Here is a 12999-nt window from a genome sequence, read left to right on the forward strand (position 1 = left end):
CTCAGCCTCGTGAGGATAATTGAGGAGCTACTTGAATGGAAAAGCAGCGGCTCCGGAAAGATGGCACTAACTTCCCTGTCAAACGGCGGTCGCTCGGTTGGTATAATTCGCTTGTGGACTAAAGCCACGGAGTTTGTTGTTTGTATGTTTGATTTGAGCCACCAACCACGGTTCGAAGCTGCACACTTCGTTAACCGGTCCTCTAAAAGTTTCGTCTGAGCTGTTAGCCGCACTTCAGAAGTGCGTACGTTATTAGCTAGTCGTCCAGACGTTCAGTCTGAGCCATTATCCACGCTTCAGAAATGCATAATTTTTTACGTGTTCCTCAGATATTTGGTCTCAGCCGATAGGCACGTTTTCGAAATGCATGAGGCATGCGGTAGCGTAGTTGGTTGAGGCACTATGTTACAAGCGGGAAGGTCGCGGGTTCGAGTCCCGATGAGGTGAAGTTTTCAATTTACCTAAACCTTCCGCCGCACTATGGCCCTGGGGTCGAATCAGCCTCTAATAGAAATGAGTACCAGGAATATTCCTGGGGCGTAAAGGCCGGCCGGCGCGTAAAACGGACAACCTTACTGCCATCTGTGAGCCGAATGTCTAGAAAATGTGGGAACCTCGATTTCTCACAAACCTATGGGCCTCCATGGCCTCGTACAGGGATAATTTCACCTTTACCTTTTTATGCTTTAATAGGTGATCGTCCAGGTATTTGGTCTAAGCCGTTAAACGCGGTTCAGAACTGCCTATTCGCAGCCCGAAATATTCGGCATGAAGTGCATCCAAGTTACTGTTGGTGTTCAAAATCAAAGCATTCAGAAGCGACGGCCACTGGCAAGCAGCCAATCTGACGCCATGTGACACGTCCCGTGCCGACGCATGCTTCCTCGCGACATCGAACGTTCTAGAATTCGCTTTTCCTTTCTTGACTTTCTAAAGAATATTTGCCCCGGAAACAAACCATTTTATATATTAAATAGAGTATGAAAATGAGTAGAACATCTGTTAATTGGCAGTGTTCGAAGTAATGCAGTCAGAAACAGAATTGGGCAGACTAGAATTGACGGCTCATATTTTTGGCCCAGCGGCGAATACGCTCCTCTGAGATCGTGTCTCAAGCCGTGAGTGTCTTACACTGTTTGTCTCTCGCCACTTCATAGCCTACAGAATTCCACCCTAAACTAACCTGCAAGTGCATGTGCAGTAGCCACAAGTATTCAACGCTAGCTGCAGAGAGAAGTCCAGACCAAAATATAGGAATCTGGCCATATCACCTGGAATGCCTCCTGTCGATTTGTATGGTCCCGTGCAGAGACATGTGAGGTGTATAAAGAAAACTGTATTCCCGCATTAAAATGGCCTTTCTTCGGAACTACATATGTAATTGTAGTACACTATTTATAACAAACCTAACACACGGCTAAGTTATCTGGTGTAAGAACGTTTTGTTGCCATGGTTACTCCAGAACATATGAAGATTGGGTACACATTGCCTTAACTGTCGCAGTGCTTTATTCACGTAGGAAAACCCGGGGATAGAAATTTAGTTAGACTCGAACCTGTGCGCGTAACAGCATAATTAACGTATTTTCTCCATTTTTTCTGCGTCGCGCCGTTTAAGAGAAAAGGATTTCGCCAGCTGGACGGACGGACAGGAGGGCAGACAAAGCGAAGGACGTATGTCTAGCTATTATGAATGAGGACAGAAATTCTGCTCCTTCTCTGCGGGAAGAACATAGACTGAGGGTGCCTGAGAACAGGGTGACGAGGTAGTAACAGGTGAGTGGAGGAAAGTGCATAATGAGGAGCTTCACAATTTGAATTCTTCGCCAGACGTTATTGGAATGGTCAGATCATGGAGGTCGAGATGGGCGAAATATAAGGCCCATTGAGGGGCGATAAAATGAGTTCAAACTTTTTGTAGAAAAACTTAAGAGAAGAGACAATTTGAATATTTGAAGGGTAGGCAGGAAGACACTATTAGAATGGATCTTAAAGTGACTTTCGCAAAGTGTAATGTTGATTATTTATTAAAATTCATAAGTAAAACATCTGTTTCATATACACCTCAAGATATCATGTGTTGATATCAAGTAGGCCCAGTGGTCATGTGGCCAAAAGAGCAAAAAGAAATTCACGAAATTTACCATGACGGCAATATTGACATTAAAGAACATTTAGTAATTACGTAAGTCGCTATGACCCCAGAAATGTGAAATCTCAATATTATTTTCCGTAGGTTTGCCGGGTTTTAGTGGTGCCACGTGCTGACAACGTGAGCTGATTTCCCTTATCTGCTGCTTCACTCGGATTATATGGGGCTTTATGCGCGACAGAAACCGCACTCCTATCGTTTGTTTGTGGACCGGCCGCTCGAACTTGACCTTACGTAGGCCTGTTTCATTGAACGAAGTAAGCAGAAAGCAGAGCTTACTTGGTTTTTTTTCCTAATTCGCCTAGTGGGGGGTGGAGTCCATTTGGGTCCACTCGGCACGGCGGCCATTGATTGCCCTATTGTACCTGCCCCGGGTGATTATGATGATGGAGAATTTGGTGGAATGAAGATTGGCAGGGGAAACCGAAGTACTCGGAGAAAACCTACCCCAGCGCCACTTTGTCCACCACAAATCCCACTTGACCAGACCCAGGCTTGAACCCGGGCCGCCGCGGTGGGAAGCCAGCGACTAACCGCTTGAGCTATGGCGCGGCCCTGTTTACTTGGCTTACTCGACCCTGAAGATGGAGACGATACGCTCTTCCGGAACGTAGCTTTAGTTCCACGGACTACGCGGCATTAAATCTCAGGAGGCAGAACGTTTCATAGTCGCCGTTGTGAGAACATCAAAACTGAAAACCTGAAGAAGTTTCCGATTGCAGATTGTATCTGCCGTACAAGTTGTTCTGTCTCTTCAGAGTAACCGGTCACACTGCAGAGTTTCACATCGGGTCATTCTAAGACCTACGCATTATAAGCAAATATTCCTACCGCTAAATTTCACGCCAGATAAGGATGTGCGTAGATCTTGTGGCCGACAGTAACTCGTCTGCACTGTGCCAAGATTCCCATGGGCTTCATTGACGTTATGACGATACAACGATCGGGCATTCCGCTCCAGGTGGTGCCTCTACTATTTCGTACCAAGGAGGTCCTGAGTTGAAATCTCAGCTATAACACTGAAAGAAAAAAATTAAGACGACTTTGAAGGTCTAGGCGTAGACGGGAGAGTAATCTTGTCACATGTCAGCTAGGAGCAGGAATCGTGGAGCCACCAGAGATAGCCGTTGAGTGGGAACGACTCTGTAAACACATCCGTTGCTAGGCAGTGCTTCAGTGAACGCCCTGTGGCCGCTGCCGCACTTAAACGTAAATATGGAACACACCACGCCACGCGTCAAGAAATACGTCACACGCTAGGTCATCGCGCAATGAACACATTTCCACGACAGCAGTGACGTCACGCAATAACAGGAGAACTGCTGGAAGCGGTGTTTTCTGTTGGGTCCGTCCCGAGGACATTTCACGAGGACCAACGGGGCGAGCAAAGCTGTATTTACACGGTCGCCGGCTGAGGCATGGGAGATGGAGAAGTGGTTAGCAGCAGACTGAGAAGACAGTNAAATACAAACCAAACACGATTAAACATGGAACACACCACGCCACGCGTCAAGAAATACGTCACACGCTAGGTCATCGCGCAATAAACACATTTCTACGACAGCAGTGACGTCACGCAATAACAGGAGAACTGCTGGAAGCGGTGTTTTCTGTTGGGTTCGTCCCGAGGTCATTTCACGAGGACCAACGGGGCGAGCAAAGCTGTATTTACACGGTCGCCGGCTGAGGCATGGGAGATGGAGAAGTGGTTAGCAGCAGACTGAGAAGACAGTGCATGCTGTAGTGAACTGTAGAATGTGTGAATTAGCGATAGTGCTATAGTTCCTTGTAGTTACGAAATTATGGAGTACAATAAATAAAATTACCAATTGAAACCTCACGTCTGGTCACTTAACACGTAGAAGTATTAAAATAGACTCGAAATAAGTAGGGTGTGGAGGGCTTGAATGGGGCTAAAGATAAGGACCAAGACGGGCTTTTGTGAACACGGTATTAAACATTCGGGTTCCATATAATTCTGGAAATTTCTTCACTAGTTGAGCAACTATTAGTGTCTCAGGAAGGACTTAGCTCCATGGAGTTAGTAAGATAGCACATTGACATCCCGGTAGCATATGTGCTGATGTCAGAGTGCCAGAGTTCAGTAAACTTTACAATTTATGATCGCTGCGGGATGATGCACTCTGTGGGCGCTTCAGAATGTCACCGTGTCCTTGGACCATATCCGTTTACACAAAGCAGGAAGCCAATGGGCTGCAACTCGGATGGGCCGGCATATGTTCTTGCCTCTCATCATCTGTTCAAATGCCTATGTAGTTTATTACTTGAAAAGTACTGCCTTCTATGATATGACATCTGGTAGATTTTACCGGCGTTCAGTAGGAACGTACTTTTTCCATAATCAGGGTTGAAGGGTAAGCCAAATAAGCAGCACTCAGCATCTGGTGATATATGAGAGAAGCTAATCATCTGATGGAACGGAAACTGGCCGAGAAAACGGAGGAATTCGGAGGAAACCTGCCCCAGTACCACTTTGCCCACAAGAGATTTCACATGGGCTCACCTGGGCTGCTGCGGCGAGAAGCCGGCAGCTGTCACAGCTGTGGCACAGCATAAAGATGCTTAATAGCTAATACAGCTTCGATGAATAACAGACTCAGTGAAGAACAGTGATAAATCTTGCAACATCTGAGGCTTCGCCCAAGGGTTCTGATCCATTTCACTAAACACAGTGGACATGGGCACCCTCGACGTCTGAACATGAAAATGGGGAAAAAGAAGTAAATTACCAAATATCAATACAAAATAAATAATTTTATTAAATTTTTTAAAATAATCTTAAATACATTAAATATACATTTGTATGAAAATTCTACGGCTGTGCTCCTCTGGAAGCAACTCTGGCTGCGCCCATGATAGTGGATAGGATTTTTCGACGTTTCAGAATCTTAATCTTGAGTAAGTAAAATAAGAGACGTCGCGTCAGGGCCCAGAAGAAAGAAACGAAACCTGCATGAACAAATCTCCATTAGGCTAAGAAATGTTTACGACAGAACTTGTATTCTCAGAGAGACAGGCATGTTCTGGTACACACACGTTGTTGCCTTGACAAATAATCTCAGATATTGAAATGAACTTTGTTCGTGAGTAAACGAGGGACCTCTGTGTGCGATACGCTCTGGACTTTGAAGGCCTTGTAGCGTAGATAAGGGAGCTCATGCTCAGCCCAGTCTCGTACCCACAACTGACGGGTTTGAGTCCAGGTATAGCACACGAATTTGCGGTCTACTGATGTAGGTGGTCACCTATATTTCGGAAGAAGCGCTGCCTCTGTCTTCAGGATGTTCCTAAATTTCTAACATAAAAACGGAAGTAGAAGGAGCCTCTTAAATTGTGAGAACAGCTTACCAGACTGCACGGTGTCAACCCAGACGACCACAGTATATACTTCTACGGCGCCGAACGTAAGTATTCTCTTACCTCAACCTCAGATTGAACTTGCCAAATGTTCCCCAAAACTGCGTAACTAGGCTTGTTTAACGATGCTGTCAGTAGGGCAGACTGTGATATCGAATTATACGAAAATAGGCAAATTAAACGGAGAAGATGTGAAAAGTTGAGTTTATGGGCACATTTGTGATAATATCCCAGAATTTTACTAACGTGCCTGAGGAAAAACACGAGAAACCTCAGTCAGGATAGCCACCTTCGAGCCGAGATTCGAACCCGGAGCATCCTAAAGATGAAGGAACACTGCTCACTTCACTATTAAATTATGTGCGATAGGCTGTTTTATGCGTTGAATATGTTTGGTCTCCTAGCAATTAAAGAAAAAAAAAAGTAAAGCTATCCCTGTAACAGGCCGTGAAGGCCCATAGGGTTGTGAGACGTTGAGGTTCCCACATTGTCTAGGCAACCGGCTCAAAGATGGCGGTAAGGTTGTCAGCCTTACGCGCCGGCCGCGCTTTACTCGGAAAATTATTTAATTAATTCCTGGTACTCATTTCTGTTAGAGGCTGAGTAAACTCCAGGCCCTAGTGAGGCTGGAAGGATTAGGTCAACTGAAAAATCCAATGACCTCATCGGGACTTGAACACGCGACCTTCCGGCTTGTAGCATAGCCCTTCAACGAACTACGCTACCGCGTGGTCTCCTAGCATAAACCAGACAAAAAGAATGGACGGAACGGAAAGACATGAAGATTTTAGAGTGTAGAATAAGTGGTTAAATCCAGGGGCTGATTTTATGGACATTATCAATCATCCTACTATTTGACTGAAAACGACGTTTCGAGACTAGACTTTCCTCCGTCCTCAGGTACAATGCTTACTGCGCTGTGCTCACTCGACAGAGTTGGTCCCTATCTCCGGACATGAGAAGCATCACAAGACAGCTGAAGGCGGAGGAAGGGTCCAGAAACATTTTCAGTGAAACATCAGGACGATGGATAATGTCCAGAAAGTCAATTATTATATATATCATAGTCACTAATAGACGTGACAGTATAACAAGATTTGCATTCACGAAGCAGTAAGGGAACATTGAATTGGCGAATGTTTGCTACCGTTCAGTTCAGAACCTTTTGCCTTCTTGTCTAATGAAAGTTACTAATCTGAAAACTAAAATTCTAAAATCCAAATCGGAGTGGAAACATCACGTTCTACGAATGGAAGGCAGACTAATTCCGAAGAAAATGTTAACCTACAACCCCAAAATTAAAAGAAATATTCGGCGGCCACAGCTGATCTGGAGGGACCAACATACCCTTCAGGAGGACGGAACAGACAAGATATGAAAATGATGAAGACGATGCCTTCCCTTGTGCTGTCTAAGAACGTAAAAGTTAAAACATGCAGCACTACGATTTTACTTGTTCTGTCTGCATGTAGAACTTTGTCTCGCACACACTGACGGTGTGCTGAGGAGAATATTTGGTCATACAATGGGGGAAGTCATGAAATATCGGAGAAAACTGCAAAATGAAAAGCTTTACCATTTGTGCTCTTCACAGAACATAATTAGGGTGATCAAATGGAGGAGACGGGGTGGACAGGATATGTAGCATGGATGGGAGATATGAGAAATGTATACAGAATTTTAGTTGGAAACCCTGAAGAGAGCAGGTCGCTTTGAAGGCCTAGGTGTGGATAGAGAGTAGTATTAAAATGGGCCTCACGCATCAGGATACGAGATGTGGACTGAATGAACTTAGCTCGGGATAGGGACCAGTGTACGGGACAATGACAATGATTATTTTCCAGAGCGAATAGTCGGTGTCAGCTGCTGTTGTTGAGCATTGAAGGTATTTCTGAAATGTTTTCGATTCTTTTTATGTTGTCTTTTACATTTCTAGTGGCTTCATTATGTCTGCGTTTATCTTCGGGATGTCGACTCATCTGCCACCTTCATCTTAGTTTTCGTTTTTGCTTAATCTGGTTCTTGGCTTCCCATTGGTATTCCGGATATTTAGCATTAGGCTTCTCTGGCGTTGCGCTTCAAGCCGCCTCTTGTATTATTTCACTGAATTTCGTCCGCTGTTTTGAGCGGGACATTTGGTCGTAAATTTTCTTCAATTTATTTCTGAATTCTTCCCAGTTTGTTTTACTCTTATAGAGTCTTGGTGGTTGTTGACGACTTACAATACGTGTACTGACGGTGGCCATTATTGATGAGTGATCCGATGCTATCTCCTTACTGGGATTTATATCCAAAGAGATATGCGATAGTCGCTTGAAGATAAAGAAGTCCAATCCGTTGGCCAATAAGTTTGTTTGCCTGTGGTTAGTATTTCTAATTTATTTTCTTTCATGGTTTTATACAATTCTCGATCTTTAAGACTGGTTATTCGGGCACCCCAATATTAGGGTTAACACTGAAATCACCACCAACCAGAAATCTGTTTCCTAATGAGTTAACCAACTCATTGTGTTGTTCCTCTTTAATTACGTAGCATGGGGGGAGGGGCAGTAGAGGGCTGAGATGGTCAAATTTCCATCTCAGTCTTCGATGCTTATATTCGTTGGTTGAATGTGGTCCGTTTCATATTTGCCAAATTCGTAAAGCTTTATGACTGTTCTAGTGATTATGGCTGAACCTGCATGGGCTCTCCGTCGGAACGGTTGGTAGCGTATGTGGTATAGGTTGGAATATTTCATAGTTTCTGCCCTTAAATTGGTTTCAGAAACCAAGAAGATATCTATTTTCTGGACGCTGAGAAATATCTCGACTTCTTTTATGCGTTGCCTCAGCCTGTTTGCATTTCACGCTGCTATGTTGTATGCGCGAATTATTTTACCCGTCTGTTGAGTACAGTGGTAAGGAGATTCATTTGCATGTTCATTTGTCCAGCTTGTTTGGACAAGATTGTCTCAAACCGTGTGAAGGACTGTTTTTTTTTTCCTTGGCACTACAGCCCCAGTGGGCCTAGGCCTACCTCCATGAACTCCGTTCACTTCGGTTTACTAGATCTTACACATTCGGTAAGAGTCCTTGGGCGAGTGATCAGCTCGTCGCAAGGCCTCTACCTGTACACAAACACAGAAAAATGCACACAAACATCCATGCCCTCAGTGGGATTCGAACCCACGATCCCGGCTTCCGAGCGAGCGAAGACAGTGTATGCCTTAGACCGCTCGGCTACCGTGACTGGCGTGAAGGACTCTTACCTTAGAAGAAAGTCGTCTTCTGGGTTTAGGCGACGTGTATTCTTCGTTTTGGCCAAAACCAAGAATACACGGCGCCTAAACCCAGAAGACGACTTTCTTCATAGTCATCGCCGTGAAAACCTCAAAACTTACAGACTCTTACCTTAGTTTAATTAATGTGTGTTCTTGTGTGTTGTTTGTGGATTTTTGGTGTTTCAATATTTTTTCTGATCGCTTGAACGTACGTGTATTTCATTTTCGGTTCTCAGGGGTTCGGCAGGGATTTCGTTTCCTTATCTTAGTGTACTTGTAAAATAAATACTTGCTATGAAGTAAATCTTACTCGTATGATTTCTTTATATATTTTGAAGCTTCGGCAACTGGCCTGAAGCGATTCCCCAGAGTGTAAGCACGTGGCTCTGCCCTAGGCAGTGTTCGGTACTCTGTGATTTGCCACATTTCACGCATCTTGGCCTGTGTTCGCAGTACCCCTTGGTATGGAAATACGCTTAGTAAGTCTTACATTGCGATATGTTACTTTGCTTTTGGCGACGAGGTTCAACTTGGACCGTTATGTTTTATAGGTATAATATGTGGTATATTTCCTAGTTGTTCACCGCTGCCTTGATATCAAGGAGAGTGACAAGCGGGAACCAGTGACCATGTGTCTCATGTTCCAAAGGTTTATAATTTTGTGTCCTATGCTTCCGATTTCCAATTTCAGCGGATAGAGGGTGTCGCGTGGTCAGCGCAACGAATCCCCATGGACATTAATTTCGGTTTTCTAGACCGGAGCCCCTATTTCTTTGAAACCGCTCCTCAGTTACCCTCATGAGGCTGAGTGAACGCCGTTCCAGACCCACTACTTCTCAGAAAATCTGGTAGCGCCGGGAATCGAACCCGGACATCTGGATCTGTAGCCAGGAACTCTGACCACCAAACCACAGAGGCACTAACTTCGCCGACAAGCGGCGGTCGCTCGATCGGTATAGTTCGCTTGCGGACTAATGCTCCCGATTTCTTCTCTCACTAATTCCCGCTGCACTGAGTAGTGTACATTTTTTATCATCACTCTGCACGCACGTTGTTGCTGAGGTTGTTATATGCGAAACTCAACTTCTTTTCTTTTTTAATATGTCTATTATTATTTTGTCATAATCGAGTTTGTTTGTTGTTATCTTTATTGTCCTATTGTTTATTATTTTCGAAGTGTAGTTTAAGCTGTTAACTGCCTGTTCAATTGCAGCTGTTAGTCGCTGCAGGTGTGTAACTCCTGCGGCAAATATATATGTAGGTTATGGTGCTGGAACCTTTCTTTGGTGTCTAGCATTGCCTTCGGTTTCTGCGTGTCACAGAGGTTCAGGCTTGAATGAATGAATGTATAAGGGGTGGGCCTTCCTGGCCCTTGCACGGCTACTACAGTGATCTATTGTGCCTGAGGTTCAGGCTTACTAATGGTCGTTACTTGAGTTCGGTGGTTGTGTTTTACGGCTTATTCTTTTTCATTTTTAGCACTTATGTGGTTCTGGGGCCTGTTCTTTTCTCACCTCCTCCGCTGACTTCTTGCTAGGATAACAAACAAAAAATAAACTCCGTGGTTTGAGTCCGCAAGCGAACTATATCGACCGAGAGACCGCCGCTTGTCGATGAAGTAATGTCAACTTCAGCTGATAGATGGTGTCGGGTGGTCAGCACAACGAATCCTCACGGCAGTTAATTTCGGTTTTCTAGACCGGAGCCGCTACTTCATTCAAATAACTCCTCAATTATCCTCATGAGGGTGAGTAGACCCCGTTACAGACCCATTAGTTCCCACAAAATATGGTAGCGCCGGGAATCGAACCCGCACCTCTGGATCTATAGCCAGGAACTCTGACCACTAGACCACAGAGGCGGTCCTTGCCAGGATAAACGAACCTCACTGTCATCGCTCTTGATGTTTTCTCCTGTTCCTGAGAGTCTGCTGTTGGGGTTACTGCTCTGTTTGTTGGTGCTGCTTGGGATGTGTGGGTTGTATAATTGGGCTGTTGTGGTAGAATGGACATTTGCTTGGAGTGGTATCTGCTGTGCGATGAAACTTCGTGCTGTGTCTGGTGTATATGTGAGGCTTGTTACAGAGTGTCTGGTACACACGCTGGGAGCATGTGTTTGGGCGCATTACTGATTACAATTTGGATCACGGACTTGGGCTGGTGATTGTTTCGCCACTGGGCCGTGCATCTGTGCTGATATCATTGCAGGTGCCTGCATTATTTGGTCAAGATTCACGCTGGTTTCTTACGGTGCTATTTGGCCGAGGAATTTTTTCCATTCGTCGCGCTCCTAGTGTCTTGCAAATGTTGTTCTGAGCGACGGTCACTCAGACCAACAATTGTTGATGACAATCTGTTCTTTATGGATGTACGTGGGTGCTGCTTAATTAAAATGTGCACAGAAGAAGTTCTTCACTATTCACTCTTTGTTTTATGGATGCTGCCAAACTCGCGAAAAGCTCGTTTCTGAACTTCAAAATTCAAAACTGATTCATTAGCAAAAGCCAAAGTAGTCAAATGCTTTGGTTACTGTTTATTAACTCACGGGTTGTCGCTTTCACTTTTACCATTTTCTTTTATATTATTAGTGGAGTTAGACTGAGTTCACTTGGTAATGCTACCACTACTGGCCTATTGCACCAGCCCATGATAGATGACAGTGATTGTGGAGCAACTGGTAGAATGAAGATTGGTAAGGAAACCCGAGGTACTCGGAGAAAACCTGCCCCAGTGCCACTTTGTCCACCATAAATCCCACATGACCTAACCCAGGCCACCGCGGTGGGAAGCCAGCGACTAGCCCACCTGAGCCATGGCACGGCCCCTCACTTTCACCATACAGGTACGGCTCGCGGAGGGATACCCACTACATGTCCGCCATGTTCAGTATCCAGTTTACGACTCCATTTTGGCTGATGGGGATGGAAATGGGTGTGGACAGTACACGCAAAGGAACTGTGTAGACATCTGTCTTTTAAATAAATTGCTCACGTCTTCTGTTGCTTAGCAAGCAGGTAAATGGTAAAGCGGAAAAAATAATGGAAATAATAAGACGCAGTCCAACATGTCGCAGCTGTGATTATGAAAAGCTCTGTCAGTACCGTTCGCTTTTTTTTTTTTTGTATATGTCTTTCACGGCGCCTTCAGTAACTCAAGACTGTGTGCCTACACAATGCTCGCCCAACTCATTAATGCATAAGGGTGACATTGAGCTAACACATTTTTGAGGGGGGGGAAGCCATTTCTTTTCTTCCAACGGTTGATTTGGGCTGATAACATCTGCACATAGGAGAGAACCAGCGTTTCCGGAGATTTCTGTCTGCAGCGTTTTTGATACAGGGCGTCGTGGTCGTGTGGCACTGTTACTTCGTGTGCGGAAGGTCCCGGTCTCAAATCTGATCCGGAGACAGGCTTCTCTGACTGATATTTTTTTCTAATTCCATAATTTTTTTAAATCGTCTCGTATTCACTGGTCACGCCGTTATTTCACGCTATATAATCTAAAGTTTAGAAGTTCGTGACGACTGCATATTAACACAGTTACTCACTTTCTGGACATTTTCCACCGTCCTGCTTTTTATTTGAAATATTTCGGAGATTGAACTCTGTCCTCGGGTAAAAAAAAACTGTTCATTTGGGCCCAATCTCCGTATATCCGGACGCCAGAATCAACACAGTGCAGGATGTGTAAACCAACTTACTTACTTATTCATGGAGCTAAGCCCTTCTTGAGGAGCCGCCAATTCTGCAGCTACTCAAGAATTTCCCAGAATTTTATGGAACCCGAAGGTTCATCACCGTGTTCACAAGAGCCCTCCACTGGTCCCTATCCTGAGCCAGATCTATCCTATCCATACCATCCCACTCTATCTCTCTAGGATCCATTCTAATATCGTCAACCCACCTACGCCTTGGTCTTCCCTGTGGTTCTTTCCTTCTGGCTTTCCCACCAATATCCTATACGCATTCCTCGTCTCCACCATTCGTGCTACATGACCTGCCCACCTCATCCTCCTTAACTTGATCATTCCAGTTATACTTGGAGAAGAGTACAAGTTATGAAGCTCCTCATTATGCAGTTTTCTCCATCCTCCTGTCACTTCACCCCTCTTCGGTCCAAATATTCTCCTCAACACCCTCTTCGGTCCAAATATTCTCCTCAACACCCTCTTCTCAAACACCCTCAGTCTATGTTCCTCCCTTAATGTTA

The 12999-nt window shown here is 44.8% G+C and overlaps 1 protein-coding gene across 3 annotated transcripts in view; it reads right to left on the reverse strand.

Annotated features, from left to right (window-relative positions):
- LOC111868041 overlaps window positions 1–12999 on the reverse strand; it is a 65070-nt gene that overhangs the window by 43320 nt on the left and 8751 nt on the right. Inside the window, exon 1 of one of the 3 annotated variants that reach the window (XR_004513398.1) lies at window positions 2984–3158. The exons of the other annotated variants lie outside the window; for them this stretch is intronic. The gene's annotated coding sequence lies outside the window, so the exon portion shown is untranslated. Of the gene's footprint in view, window positions 1–2983; window positions 3159–12999 lie in introns of those variants that run through there. 3 annotated transcript variants of the gene reach the window in all.

Source organism: Cryptotermes secundus, unplaced genomic scaffold (assembly GCF_002891405.2).
Source record: "Cryptotermes secundus unplaced genomic scaffold, Csec_1.0 scaffold635, whole genome shotgun sequence".
Lineage (NCBI taxonomy): Eukaryota > Metazoa > Arthropoda > Insecta > Blattodea > Kalotermitidae > Cryptotermes > Cryptotermes secundus.